Genomic DNA, 15,553 nt, shown 5'->3' with positions numbered 1-15,553 from the left:
AATTTGACGACATTGATGCTACTCTACGGCAGAGTTGTCAGCACCTTTCCATCTCATCGTCAATCCTACCTCGCGAACCATCCAGCGATGAAGATGTTTAGAAATATTTATTTATTACTTTCTGTTTTTACTTATTATTGAAACTATTTCTATTATTTTTATTAGATTTTAGAATTTTATTTTTATTCTTTATTTCGATTATTTCCTTTCGAATCCTTATACTTCCTAATATCTCCTAAAAAGTTCCTGATTTTATCACAGTTATATAGAACTCCTAAGCTCATCATCACGTAGGAACTACAACTCCACAGGGGAAGGTTCTCCACGACTACCATGTCTTGCTCGACCACAACCATAGCTACCACTAGATATAATATTCTTTTGGCGCGGGACTTATGGCCTAATGAACCTCTACGGCTACCGGAGTATCCTCCTCCACTCTCAAATCGATTACTCTCCAAAACTCTAATTTCGAGGAATTCATCATACAAGAAGTTTCACTTCTCTCTCTATCTTATTTTTATTCTCTAACATCTATCATTGTACATTGAGGGCAATATACATCTTAACTGTGGGGGGGATATTTATTTCACTATCAGAAAAAGATCCCTGAATAATCACCTTGTTCTCATGAAAAACTTGCATATCATATTTAGGATAAATTTTAATTGATTTATGATTTTGATTGATATATCTCGAATTAAAACATAGAGATTTATGCATTGATTATTTAAACTTTAAGACATTAGAGAATCAAGCATGATAAGTTGATTTTTTTTTAAGAAATTAAATTATAGGTTGTTTCCCAAGTCCGTGTATTACTTTGAATTAGAATTCACGAGTCTAAACATCAAAAGCCATAATTTTTGTGAGATTTTTAGCCTTTTGAGCATCTATTCATCCTTTCATGCTCACTTTTATTATTGCTTTGAGTGCGCCAAGATTGAACTGTTATTCTAGAACTTGCTTGATTATGAATGTCGAGACCACACCATTTGATTTGATATATCAAAATGATTAAGGCACTTAGGATTAACCCACTCATGCCATGAAAAGCCTACCTCCACAATTAACCCCTAGTAAACCCCCTTGAGCCCAACAAACCAATTCTTGTATTACCCTTAATATTAACCTTTAAACCATTATTGTTGAAATCCCCTAAATTAATCCCTATTTTTATCCAGATTTGAGTTGAATGGATTGTCTAGCTATGTTTTGTTATTGATATTTAGTCAATATTAATTAACTTTTTCTTTAAAAAAAACACAACTATGTTTCATATTTTGAGAGAAGCTCTGTTATACGTAAGTGAAGATTAACTCTTTTTCTAGTTAGGAAACTTTTCAATTCAATCTCAATTCTAACCCTTTCTTTCAAAGTGTGACCACGCCCCCTAACCAAGCCTCATTACAACCCTCTAAAGACCTTTTGATTGATGTATCATCTTAAAATTAAAGTGGTGGAGATTTGATTTTCATGCAAGCCTATGGTAAGGACTTTCCATTATTAACTATTGAGTGCTTCCTTTGTTGTCCTTAAAACACCTCGAGTAATTTGAGTAAATCTTTAGTGAGGATGTAAAACCCTGTGATATTCTAAATTAAAGGTAATTACTTAGATGAGGGAAGACACCTATATTTTTGGGATAAAATGCTCAACTTGGAATGATTGAAACTTTTATGTTCTTTTAGTTAAATTCTCAATGTATGATTACCTATGGATTAATTTGAGATATTATTGATAGAAATTGTAAGTTGAGAAGGATTTATTTTAATTATGAGTTGAGAATTTTGCTTGAGGACAAGCAAATGCTTAAGTGTGGGGGTATTTGATAAACCGCAAATTATACATATTTTTACCCCATGTTTAATGCATTTTATAGATGATTTCTCATTAGTATTGGTGAATTTGATGCTCCTAATGCTTTAATTTCATGTTTTGTACTCAAGAGAGCACCAAGAGTCAAAAGGAGCCAAAAACGAGCCAAAAAGGGACAAAATGGACCAAATCGAGAAGATGACATAGCCTAAGCCTTGCCACACGGGTAGCTCACACGCCCGTGTCTTTTGAGGGTGTCGACCAAGGCTTTCACGATTCACACGGCCTAGCCATTGACCCATATGGCCGTGTGCAATTTAACAGATCGAACACGGCCTGGCAATCACGTCACATGGCTGTGTCACACGGGCGTGTCCCTGCTAAGCCCATGTTAAGTCTAATTCAGAAAAGGCCACTTTGGAGGGTTTCTAAGCATTCCAAAGCCTATAAATACGCACAAGAGGAGGAGAAAAGTGGAGACGGAGAAGAGAGGTAAGGAATTACCCCAAGGAAGCCGATTGATCCATCTCAGAAGCCGGATTCATCATCAAAACTGAAGATCTCTCCTCAATTACCCTTAAGGAGTTTTGGGTTTTCTTTATGTTTGGTATTCTTTATTCTTCTGAGATGTTTTCTTATTTAGTTATGAACTAAATCCCTTAAATACCTAAGGGGAATAAAACCTAAGATGAATCTTGTTTATTATTTTCTGAATCGTATGATAAATATTTAACTTGCTCTTAATTATGTGTTCTTAATTCTTGCTTTGATATCCCAGGATACTGATTCAAGACACGCTCTTATCCAGAGGAGGAATAGACCCTGTCTAAGAGTACATTTGCCATAATTAAGCAGAGTTGATTGCGCGCCTAGAAATAGGGTGACAAGATTTTGCCGGATTAGGGTGAAACCTAATAAGGGGAACCATAGATCGAGTTAATGCAACCCTAGAGTGTTAATTAGAGAAAAGTCTCGATTATTCAATCTAGGGATTAGATGTTATTAGTCTTGAATAGGGATAATAACATAACTTAGGGATCTCTACGGAACAAGTTGAATGAATAAATCGTTCGATTCGGAGCCAGAATAACAAGTACAGTCTAGGTGGATTTTTCCTTAGGTATTGTCTCAAGTCAATTGATTTTCCCAAAAGCAATTCCCCAATTCTTTTCTCTGTACGTTCCTAGTTTAAATAATTAGTTAATTAAAACAAACCCCTTTTATTCTTAGGCTAGATAATAAAAAGATAGTTATTACTAGTACTTTTGGTTCCCTTGGGTACGATATCCCGGTCTTGCCATTACTATACTATTGTTCGATAGGTGCGCTTGCCTTTTCGTCGTGATAATAGTTAGTCTAGGTTTGATCTTCATTATAAATATTTATTACTTGTTACGAATCACACGATCACAACCCGAGCACTAAAAATAATGACTTATTTAAATTCTAGTTTTTCACATCTAACCTACTAACTGAGTCTTGAAACACAGGGTTCTCCCATCCACACTGCCAGGCACACGGGCGTGCCTTAGGCCATGCTCATACCATAGAACGAGACACGGTCGTGCGATACGACACGGTCGTGCGATACGACAATGTGAAAAGAGGGCAAAATTTTTCCCCAACACGGGGTGCGATAAGTTGCCATGGCCGTGTGATATGGCCGTAGGCGAGACTGCCAAAATAACACGGGTGTGAGACACGCCCGTGCAATACACTGTGGTCGACACTATCAAAATGAACACGGGCGTGGACCTATGTACACGGGTGTGGGAGAAGCGAACAAAGTAAGACACGGCCGTGCGACACGGCGTGTGCACCAACAAGCCCACAGAACACAGGCGTGGGCCGAATGTTAGACGCGTCCAAATTCAAAATTCACGAAACACACAGGAAAAAATTAGGCCACACAGGCGTGTCCTACGACCGTGTGCCCTAAAATCTATATAAACCCCTCACTATTCATCATCTCCCTCCCCAAAAAAATCCCTAACCCTAGCCGCTGCAACTTCACATGCCCTACCCCTACGCCCGTGCGCTGCCTACAACACCGATTCCGACGCCCCAAGCTCCTTGCTTTTGCGTTTTTTTACTCTTTTCTCTCTATTTTTCTTTAAATATGTTGCTTATTTCATGATTTCTCTGCTCTATTGAACTATTTTGAATAAATATTCATAGTTAGAATATTAAAATACTCATGCTTGTTTTATAAAATTTTTTGTCATTCTAGTTACTACATTATGCTATACTCTTTCATTTTTCCTTGCTTCCATGAAATTTATGCTTACCCATATGCATTCATTCATATTCCCGTTACATTATTCCCATAATCTTATAACTTCATATATTTAGTTGTTTTAGTTTGTATCATCTAGTACGTAAATCTCATGAAATATTCATAGGGGCATATTGGTTGAACTTTGATTTTTCAATACAGGTACAATATCGTCCTCACGTGGTAAGAAGATCGTTGTTCTTGCCTCGAAGAAGAGAAAAGGAGTAGCGTCATCCTCGTGTCCTACCGCGGAGATTCGCCACCTATTCTTCCAGGTTCCCCTGGGACCCCAGGAGGAATTATATCAAATATTACGGGCCCGACCCCTAGGTGTGGGCCACTACATTGACTGGGCTGCACTTGAACAGATTCATTTAGCTGATGCGGTCCGAGCCCTCCTGACGACTGACCCGTAGGGGATGTTCTTCGAGATCATCGAGTCGACATATCTTGAGTTCACATTGGAACTCTACTCGACGTTCCATCTTCAGACCGTCATGACCAACTTTAACGATCTTGGAACAATCCAGTTCTGCCTTGGTGGTCTAGTATGCCAGTTGAGCGTACCCGTGTTTGGGGTTGCACTAGGGCTATACACGGAGGAGTTCATGGACGACAATGAACTTGACACCCTCCACCGCCACATCCATTACTCCCCCTCAAAATGCTGGAGGGACCTCATCTCTGCCTCAGCCACCTACAATCCTAGCCACTCCAAGGCATCGGCTCTCCCTCCATCCTTGAGGTACTACACACCATCTTGGCTCACACTCTGACAAGGAGACGAGAGAACACCAGCGTTGTCACCACCCACGACGCCTATTTCTTATAGAGTATGGCGAATGGGCACGTCCTCGACCTTGCCTACTTCATCGCCCTCGCTATCCGCCATCAGACGGAGCGACATAGGAGAGGGGTCATCTTTATCGGACCCTATGTGACTTGACTGGCTTAGCACTTCGAGCTCCTCAACACAGCAGCAAAATCATCCTCCATTACTCTCATTAGCCAGATGTCCACACAGGGCATCTTGAGCATACTAAGTATGAAGATGATCGAGAAACGACGTAGCGCCTACCCTCCTCAGTACCACCTCATCCAGTCCACAGAGGAGGAGGATCTAGAGGACATTACTGATGATGTCCCTCCACGTCATGAGGACCCACCGTCTCAGCCACCACCCCCTCTCGTCCAGTTCATGCGGCGACTTCATACGCTGACATCTCTGAGCGCCTTACTCGATTCGAGTAGCAGTGTTTTCAGCACTTCGATAACATTGATGCTACTCCACAGTAGATTTGTCAGTACTTCCACATCTCATCGTCAACCTCGCCTCGCGAACCATCTAGCGATGAAGATTTTAAAAAATTTTATTTATTATTTTATGTTTTTACTTTTATTCTATTTTAAGACTACTTTTTATTTTTCCTTAAGCTTATTTTTTGGTTTTATAATTATTATTTTACAATTTTTAATTTCGACTATTTCATTACGAGTAATTATTCTTCTTTATATATTTCCTAAAAAGTTCTTGATTCTATCACAATTATAAAGAGCTCCAAAGCTCACTATTACTTAGGAACTTGAAACTCCACTAGGAAAGGTTCTCCATGACTATCATGTCCTGCTCAACCACGACCATAGCTACGACCAGATATAATATTCTTTTGGCACAGAACTTATGGACAAATGAACCTCTACCACCGCCGGATTATCCTTCTCCACTCTCATCATTGCCTTGGCTGATTATTCTCCATAACTCTAAATCAAGGAGTTCATTCATCATTCAGGAAGTTTCACTTCTCTCTCTATCTTATGATTATTTATCTATATTTTTCAATATATCTATATTTGTACATTGAGGGCAATGTATATCTTAAGTGTGGGGGGTCTTTTATATAATCATTAGAAATCCTTGAATTGTGTCTTATTCTCATGTGAATCACTCATATCACCATTAGAATGAATGTTAATTAATTTATGATTTTTATTGATATGTCTTGAATTAAAACATAGGCATTTATACATTGATTATTTAAACTTTAAGACATTAGGGAATCAAGCATGATAAGTTGATTTTTGAAGAATTAAAAACTTTTAGGTTGTTTCCCTAAGTTTAAGTATTATCTTGAGTTGAAATTCACAAGTTTGAACATCAAAAAGCCATAATTTTTATGAGATCTTGAGCTTTTAGAGCATATTTTACTCCTTTCATGCTCACTTTTATTATGAGTGCGTCAGTATCGATTTGTTATTCTAGAACTTGCTTGATTATGCATGTCAAGACCACACCATTTGATTTGATATGTCAAGATGATAAAGGCACTTAGGTTTAACCCACTCACTCTACAAAAGCCTACCTTCATAATTAACCCTTTGTGAACCCCTCTGAGCCTAACAAGCCATTAATTGATTTACCCTCAATATTAACCCATAACCCATTATTGTTGATATCCCCTAATTTGAACCCTATTTTTGTCGAGATTTGATTTGAACTAATTGCTTAGCTATGTTTTTCTCTTCTAGGTATTTGATTTGTTCTTCAAAAAAAAAGTGTACTTCAATACATATTAGTTGTAATTCGTAGTTTTTGAGCTTAAGTGTCAATTCCATATTTTGAGAAAAAGCTCACTTGTATTCAACTGATGACTAGTCATTTTGCTAGCTAGGTAATTTTTCAATTCAATCTCGATTCTAACCTTTTCTTTCAGCTTGTGACCACACCCCCTAACCAAAGCCACGTTACAACCCTCTAAAAAGACTTTTTTGATTGATGTATCAGCTCAATGTATAGTGGTGGAGATTTGATTTTCAAGCAAGCTTATGGTAATAACTTTTCATATTGACTAATGAGTGCTTTAATTAATGTCCTTAAACACCTTGAGTGATTTGAGTGAATATTTAGTGAGGATGTTAAACTCTGTGAGATTTTGATCAAAGGTAATCACTTAGATGAGGGAAGACACCTATGTTTTTGTGACAAAATGCTCAACTTGGAATGTTTGAAACTTTGATGTACTTATAGTTGAAATTTCAATGTATGAATACTTATGGATTATTTTGAGATATTATTGATAGGGATTATAAATTGAGAAGAATTTATTTTGATTGTGAGTTGGGGATTTTGCTTGAGGACAAGCAAACACTTAAGTGTGGGGGTATTTGATAAACTGTAATTTATATATATTTTTATCCCATGCTCAGCACATTTATGGATGGTTTCTCCTTATATTTGGTGAAATTCGATGCTCCTAATCCTTTAATTTCATGTTTTATACTTAGGTAAGCATAGGAGAGTAAAAAGAGCGAGAAACGGGCTGAAAACGAAGAAAATAGACCCACATGAGAAATCAACACGGCCTGGACTTCCTCACACGGGCGTGTCACACGGCCGTGTCCCTTTGGTAAGATCGAAGCACGACTTACATGGGTAGACTACACGCTTGTGCCTATTGAACAGCCTTGACCACCGGCTGGAGTAATCGCACACGGGCGTGTCACACGGGCATGTCCCTACCGAGCCCAAGTATAACCCTATTTGGAAAAGGCCAATTCTGGGGACTCTTAGGCATTCTAAAGCCTATTTAAACACTTGAAAAGGCACTTAAGAGGGGGGATACAGAGTAGGAAGCAAGGAATTACTCAAGGAAAGCCGATTGATCCATCTTAGAAGCCGGATTCATCATTAAGACTGAAGATCTCCCTTCAAGTTCCCTCAGTAGTTTTGGGTTTTCTTATGTTTTGTTATCTTTATGATTTTGGGATGTTTTCCTTCATGAGTATGAACTAAAACCCCTAAATACCTAAAGGGAATGAAAACTAAGACGGATCTTATAATTATTATCTGAATTGTATGATAAATATTTTATTTGTTCTTAATTATGTGTTCTTAATTCTTGTTTTAATATTCCAGGATATTGATTCAGGTTAACGCTCTTATTTAGAGGAGGAATAGACCCTGTCTAAGAGTAAATTTGTCATAATTAAGCGGAGTTGATTGCGCGCCTAGAGATAGGGTGACAAGATTTTGTCGGATTACGATGAAACCTAATTAGGGAATTCAAAGATCGAGTTAATGTAATTCTAGGGTGTTAATTAGAAAGAGATTTCAATTATTCAACCTAGGGCTAGACATTATTAGTCTCAAGAGAGATAATAATATAACTTAAGGATTTTTACGGATCAAGTCAAACGAATAAATCGTTTGATTCAGAGTCAAATAACAAGTGAAGTCTAGGTGGATTTTTCCTTAGGTATTGTCTTAATCAATCGAATTTTCTAAAAAGTATTTTCCCAAATTTTCTTTCTGTGCATTCTTATTTAGTAATTAGTTTAGATAACCAAACCTCTTGATTTTTAGGCTAGATAATAAAAAGGAAGTAAATACTAGTACTCGTGGTTCCTTTGGGTTCAACAACCCGGTCTTACTGAACTATACTACTGTTCGATAGGTACACTTGTCTTAATCGTGATAATAAGTTAGTCTCAAGAACGATTCGTTTATAAATTTTTAAAACCTGTCACGAATATCACGCATCAATTGCCCTCAATGTACAAAGATAGATATATTGAAAAATATAGATAAATAATCATAAGATAGGGAATGAAGTGAAACTTCTTAAATGATGAATGAACTCCTTAATTTGGAGTTATGGAGAATAATCGGCCAAGGCAATGATGAGAGTGGAGGAGGATACTCCGGTGGTGGTAGAGGTTCATTAGTCCATAAGTCCTGGGCCAAAAGAATATTATATCTGGTGGTAGCTATGGTCGTGGTTGAGCAAGACATGGCAGTCGTGGAGAACCTTTGCCAGTGGAGTTTTTAGTTCCTATGCGATGATGAGCTTTGGAGCTCTTTATAACTTTGATAAAATTAGGAACTTTTTAGGAAATATAAGGAAGCATAATTACTCGTAATGAAATAGCGAAACTATAAATTATTCAATAAAAGTTATAAAAATAAAATTAAAATAATAATAAAGAAAAATGAAATAAAAAGTACTTAAATAAGATAAATAAAGATAAAAGTGAAAATAAAAATAATAAATAAAAAGTTTTTAAACATCACCATCGCCGGATGGTTTGCGAGGTGGTGGTGGCGATGAGATGTGAAGGTGCTAAAAAATCTGATGAAGTGTAGCATCAATGTGATCAAAACACTAAAAACATTACTGCTCAAATTGAGTAAGGCGCTCGAGATGTCAGAGTATGAAGACGCCGCATGAACTGGACGATAGATGGGTGGTGGCTGAGATGGTGGGTCCTCATGACCTAGAGGGACATCATCAGTAATGTCCTCTGGGTCCTCCTCCTCGGTGGACTGGATGAAGCGGTACTAAGGAGGGTAGGTGCCATGCCGTTTCTTGATCATCCTCATGTTTAGCATGCTCGAGATACCCTGTGGGGACATCTGGCCGATGAGAGTGAGGGAGGATGATTGTGTCGCTGTGTGGAGGAGCCCATAGTGTCGTGCTAATCGAGTCACATAGGGCCCAATAGAGATGGCCCCTCTCCTATGTCATTCCGTCTGATGGCGGATGGCGAGGACGATAAAGTAGGCAAGGTCGATGATGTGCCCGTTCACCATATTCCATAGGAAATAGGTGCCGTGAGTGTTAACGATGTCGGTGCTCTCTCGTCGTCTCGTCAGAGTGTGGGCCAAGATGGCGTGTAGGTATCGCAGGGATGGGGCGAGGGCCGATGCCTTAGAACGGCTAGGATCATGGGAGGCCGAGGCATGGACGAGGTCCTTCCAACACTTTGAGGGATGTGGCGGTGGAGGGTGTCGAGTTCATTTTCGTCCATGAACTCCTCCGTGTACAGCCCTAGTGAAATCCTAAACTCGGGTACACTCAACCGGTGCACTAGACCACCAAGGCGGAACTAGACCGTTCCAGGATCATCGAAGTTTGTCATGATGACTTGGAGATGAAAGGTCGTGCATAGTTCTATCGTGAGCTCGAGGTATGTCGGCTCGATGATCTCAAAGAAGAGCCCTCACGGTTCAATCGTCAGGAGGGCTCAGACCGCGTCAGCCATTTGAATTTGTTCTAGTGTGGCCCAGTCCGTGCAATGGTCCACACCTAGGGTTCGAGCCCATAATATCTGAATTAGCTCCTTCTGAGGTCCCACAGGGAACCCAAGGAAAGGGTGCCTAATCTCCTCGGTAGGACCAGAGGATGACGCTGCTCATTTCATTTTCTTTGTGGTAGGGACAGGGTTTTCTTACCACGTGAGGATGACATTGTATACGCAAAAGGGAGAAGCTTAGGTTGTCGAAAATAGTGTTGTAGGCGGCGCACGGGTGTGGCAGGTAGCGCGTGTGGTGTTGCAGCGGCTAGGGTTAGGGATTTTTGTGGATGGGGATGATGAATAGTGAGGGGTTTATATAGATTCTAGGGAATTTGCCCGTGTGTTTCAGGATTTTGAAATTTAGGCGCATCTGACATTAGCCCCACGCCCGTATTCCTTGGGCGTGTGGGTGTACACGACCGTGTCGCACGGCCGTGTCTTACTTTGTTTGCATCTCCCATGTCCTTGTATGATAGCCCATGCCCGTGTTAGTTTGACAGTGTCAACCACGGGTGAATGGGACGGGCATGTCACATGCCCGTGTTAAATTCTCAGTTTCAACCACAGTTTCAAAGTACGGGCGTGTCTCCCGCCCGTGTTATTTTGGCAGTTTTGCCCACGGCCATGTTGCACGGCCATGGCAACTTATCGCATCCCGTGTTGGGGAAAAATTTTTGCCCTGTTTTCACACACCCGTATCGCACGGTCGTGTCTCCTCCTGTGGTGCGAGCACGGCCTAAGGCATGCCCGTGTGCCTAGCCGTGTGGATGGGAAAACCCTGTGTTTCAAGACTCAATTAGTATGTTAAATGTGAAAAACTAGAATTTAAATAAATCATTACTGTTAGTGCTCGGGTTGCCTCTCAGGAAGCGCTTATTTATAGTCTAAGCTTGTCTTACCACTCTAGTGTGTGATCATGATGGCTCGAGGAGTTTACACTCCTCATCCCTGCTATCACTTTATCAATATAAGGTTTAAGACGAGTATTGTTTACCTTAAAAGTTTCGAATTTGGGGTGAATTACCTCAACTGTACCATATGGGAAAATACTGAGTACTATGAGAGGAATTTCTTCATTAGGTTTAGAAGTGGTAATGCGAGGATCTACTGCATCTAGTAGTACTTTGTCTCCAACCTTAAGTTGATTTGGTGATGTATTGAGCTCGTCCTGGCCCGGTTTTGGTTTATCAGGTGTTCTCGATTTTTGTGTCCTCCATTCATCTAATTCCTCGATTTGTAGCCTTCATTCTTCATAGATAGGTCCTTTGTTGTTGCTTGAACATGGCTCGTGTAGGTTCTTCGAACCTATTTCCTGCAAAGTAGGTTGCACCACATAGTCAGTTTTAGTAGAATGATTTATACAACCACCTTCAATTTTTGATGTGTTACTCGAATTATGAGCTTGAAGGGTGATTGTTTCGTCTCCCACATGAAGTGTGAGTTCACCTGTGCCAACATCAATTATTGTTCTAGTGGTTGCTAAAAAAGGCCTCCCTAAAATTAAAGGAACGTTACTATCCTCTTCTATGTCTAGAATAACGAAATCAGCTGGGAATATAAATTTGTCAATTTTAACGAGTACATCTTCAATAATCATCTTCAATAATCCCTCTAGGAAATTGATTGTTTTATCAGCTAATTGAATACTCATCCTAGTTTGTTTGGGTTTCCCAAGACCTAGTTGTTTAAACATTTTGTAAGGCATGACATTGATACTAGCCCCTAAATTAGCCAAAGCATTATTAACATCTAGGCTACCAATTAAACAGGGAATCGTAAAACTCCCTAAATTTTTTAATTTGTTGGCTAGCTTATTTTGTAGTATGGATGAGCAAACCGCATTCAGCTGTGACACCTCATCCAACTTCTGCTTATTTGTTAAAAGCTCATTTAGAAATTTGACTGTGTTTGGCATCTGCGAAAAAGGTTTAATAAACGGTAATTTAATATGTAACTTTTTTAGTAATTTAAGGAATTCATTGAATTGTTCTTCTGTGCGGTCTTTTCTTGTCGCGTTTGGGTATGGCACATGAGGCTTGTACTCTTTACTTACCGGTTTCTAGTCATTGTGGTCCACCTCACCCTTACCTTTTCTTACCACATTTTCTTGCCTCTGTTCTGGTTCAGGTGCAACTAACCCTTCCTCATCTTGAATGGTAATTGCATTGATTTTCTCCCTTAGGTTAGATTCAGTGTTACTCGGTAGACTACCTTGTGGTCGATTAGATATCAATTTAGCGAGCTAACCTATCTGAGTTTCGAGCCCTTGGATCGACGTTTGTTGACTTTTAAGTACTGTCTCGATATTCTGAATATGAGTTTCTAACACTAAGCTGAATTTTGTTAGCTTCTCCTCAAGTCTCCTCAAGGTTCAACTTTTTCTCTTGTTGGTAGGGTGGTTGTTGGAAGCCTAGAGGTGGTGGTGGTCGCTGATTCCCTTGGCCTCCCCATGAGAAATTTGAGTGGTTCCTCCAACCTGCATTGTAAGTATTACTATAAGGATTATTTTGAGATCGATAATTATTACCCATGTAATTTAACTGCTCGTTCTCCATGTTGTGGCCATAAGGTGGGTAATCTGAATTGCTTGATCCACCTCCACTTGCTTCGCACTGCATTACTGGGTGAACCTGTGAAGAACCAAGAAAACCGTCAATTTTTCTGTTCAAAATTTCTACCTGATTAGAGAGCATGGTGACCGAATCGACGTTAAAAATGCCAACTTTTTTCGTTGGCTTTGTCCTCATGACTTGCCACTGATAATTATTCAGTGACATCCCTTCTATAAATTCATAAGCATATTCGGGTGTCTTATTATTGATGGTTCTACCAGCGGCTGCGTCAATCATCTGTTGAGTCAAAGGATTCAGGCCATTATGAAACGTTTGAACCTGTAGCCAAAGTGGTAACCCATGGTGAGGGCACCTTCTCAAAAGGTCCTTGTATCTCTCCTATGCATCGTAGAGTGTTTTTAAATCCATCTGCACAAAAGAAGAGATATCATTACGTAATTTGGTTGTTTTAGCAGGCGGAAAATATTTGAATAAAAACTTTTCGGTCATTTGTTCCCATGTAGTGATTGACCCTTGTGGCAATGCGTTCAACCATTGTTTAGCCTTATTCCTCAACGAAAAAGGAAACAACCGAAGGCGAATGGCATCATCAAAAATACCATTGATTTTAAAAGTGTCGCAAAACTCTAAGAAATTTGCCAAGTGAGCGTTGGGATCCTCGTCCTGCAAACCATCAAACTGAACAAACTGTTGGATCATTTGAATGGTGTTAAGTTTCAGTTCAAAATTATTTACAGCAATAGTAGGCCTAACTATGCTTGATTCAGTTCCTGTTAAAGAAGGTTTAGCATAATCATACAGAGTACGTGAAGTAGGATTTTGATTAGCAGCAATCGCAGGAGGTAGCGGATTTTCTTGGTTTTCAGCCATTATCGTCCTCTTACTCTTCCTCTGTGTATCTTAAGCTTTTCCTTATTTCTCTTCGGTTTCTGCGAACTGTGCAATCGATCTCACTATCAAACAGTAATGGTCCTGACGGGTTTCTTCTGGTCATAAACTAGAAAAACTTGTTAGAAGAAAATAAATGAAAAATTAGAAAAGAAAAAAAATTTTAAATTGCAATAAAAGTAAAATGGCTAAAGTAATAAAAATCGAGTGTTCCTAATATCCTAGTTCCCTGGCAACGGCGCCAAAAACTTGATACGTGATATTCGCGACAGGTTTTAAAAATTTATAATTAAGCGTTCTTGAAACTAACTATTATCACGATAAAGGTAAGTGTACCTATCGAATAGTAGTATAGATTTAGCAAGACCGAATTCTCAAACCCAAAGGAACCAAGAGTACTAGTAATTATGTTCTTTTTATTATCTAGCCTAAAAATTAAGGGATTTGTTTATCTAAATTAATTAACTAAACTAAGAGTGCACAGAGAGAAATTAGGGAAAAGCTTTTGGGAAAATTCGATTGATGAAGACAATACCTAAGGAAAAATCCACCTAGACTTCACTTGTTATTTGACTCTGAATCAGACAATTTATTCATTTGACTTAATCCGTAGAAATCCCTAAGTTATATTATTATTTCTCTCGAGACTAATAATGTCTAACCCTAGGTTGATTAATTGAAATCTCTTTCTAATTAACACCTAGTGTTGCATTAACTCGATCTATGGATCCCCTTATTAGGTTCACCCTAATCCGGCTAAATCTTATCACCCTATATCTAGGTGTACAATCAACTCCGCTTAATTATGACAAATTGACTCTTAAACAGGGTCTATTCCTCCTCTAAATAAGAGCATTAACTCGAATCAATACCCTGGAATATTAAAACAAGAATTAAGAACACATAATTAAGAACAAGTCAAATCTTTATCATATAATTCAGATAATAATAACAAGATCCGTCTTAAGTTTCATTCCCCTTAGGTATTTAGGGGGTTTAGTTCATAATTATAGAAGAAAACATCTCAGAAGAATAATGAATACAAAACATAAAGAAAACCCAAAACCCCTGAATGGAAATTAAAAGGAGATCTTCAGTCTTAATGATGAATCCAGCTTCTGAGATGGACCAATCAGCTTCCCTTGAGTAATTCCTTTCCTCCTACTCTTCGTTCCCTTTCTAAGAGCCTTATCAAGTGTTTAAATAGGCTTTAGAATGCCTAAGAGCCCTTAAAATTAGCCTTTTTCGAATAGGGTTATACTTGGGCTCGGCAGGGACATGCCCGTGTGACACGCCCGTGTGTGATTACTCCAGCCCATGGTCAAGGCTGTTGAATAGGCACAGGCGTGTAGTCTACCCGTGTAAGTCGTGCTTCTATCCTGCCAAAAGGATACAGCCGTGTGACACGTCCATTTGAGGAAGTCCAGGCCGTGTTGATTTCCCATGTGGGTCTATTTTCTCCGTTTTCGGCCTGTTTCTCGCTCTTTTTACTCTTCTATGCTCACCTAAGTATAAGACATGAAATTAAAGGATTAGGGGCATCAAATTCACCAAATCTAAGGAGAAACCATCCATAAATGTGCTCAGCATGGGATAAAAATATGTATAAATTACGGTTTATCAAATACCCCCACACTTAAGCGTTTGCTTGTCCTCAAGCAAAATCCTCAACTCACAATCAAAATAAATTCTTCTCAATTTATAATCCCTATCAATAATATCTCAAAATAATCTATACGGATTCATACATTGAAAATTCAACTAAGTACATCCAAGTTTCAAACATTCCAAGTTGAGCATTTTATCACGAAAACATAAGTGTCTCCCCTTATCTAAGTGATTACCTTTGATCAAAAAATCACAAATTTTAACATCCTCACTAAAGATTCACTCAAATCACTCTTGGTGTTTAAGGACATCAATTAAA

General features: G+C 38.9%; 1 non-coding gene across 1 annotated transcript; it reads left to right on the top strand.

The window, feature by feature from the left end:
* Window positions 1-13,072: 13,072 nt before the first annotated feature.
* LOC128294377 (small nucleolar RNA R71) lies at window positions 13,073-13,179 on the top strand. Its single transcript, XR_008284689.1, has one exon. It is a non-coding gene; the product is annotated as a small nucleolar RNA R71 (small nucleolar RNA).
* The last annotated feature ends 2,374 nt before the right edge of the window (window positions 13,180-15,553 follow it).

This window comes from Gossypium arboreum, chromosome 6 (genome assembly GCF_025698485.1).
Source record: "Gossypium arboreum isolate Shixiya-1 chromosome 6, ASM2569848v2, whole genome shotgun sequence".
NCBI lineage: Eukaryota > Viridiplantae > Streptophyta > Magnoliopsida > Malvales > Malvaceae > Gossypium > Gossypium arboreum.
This window is presented reverse-complemented; position numbering and strand designations above follow the sequence as displayed.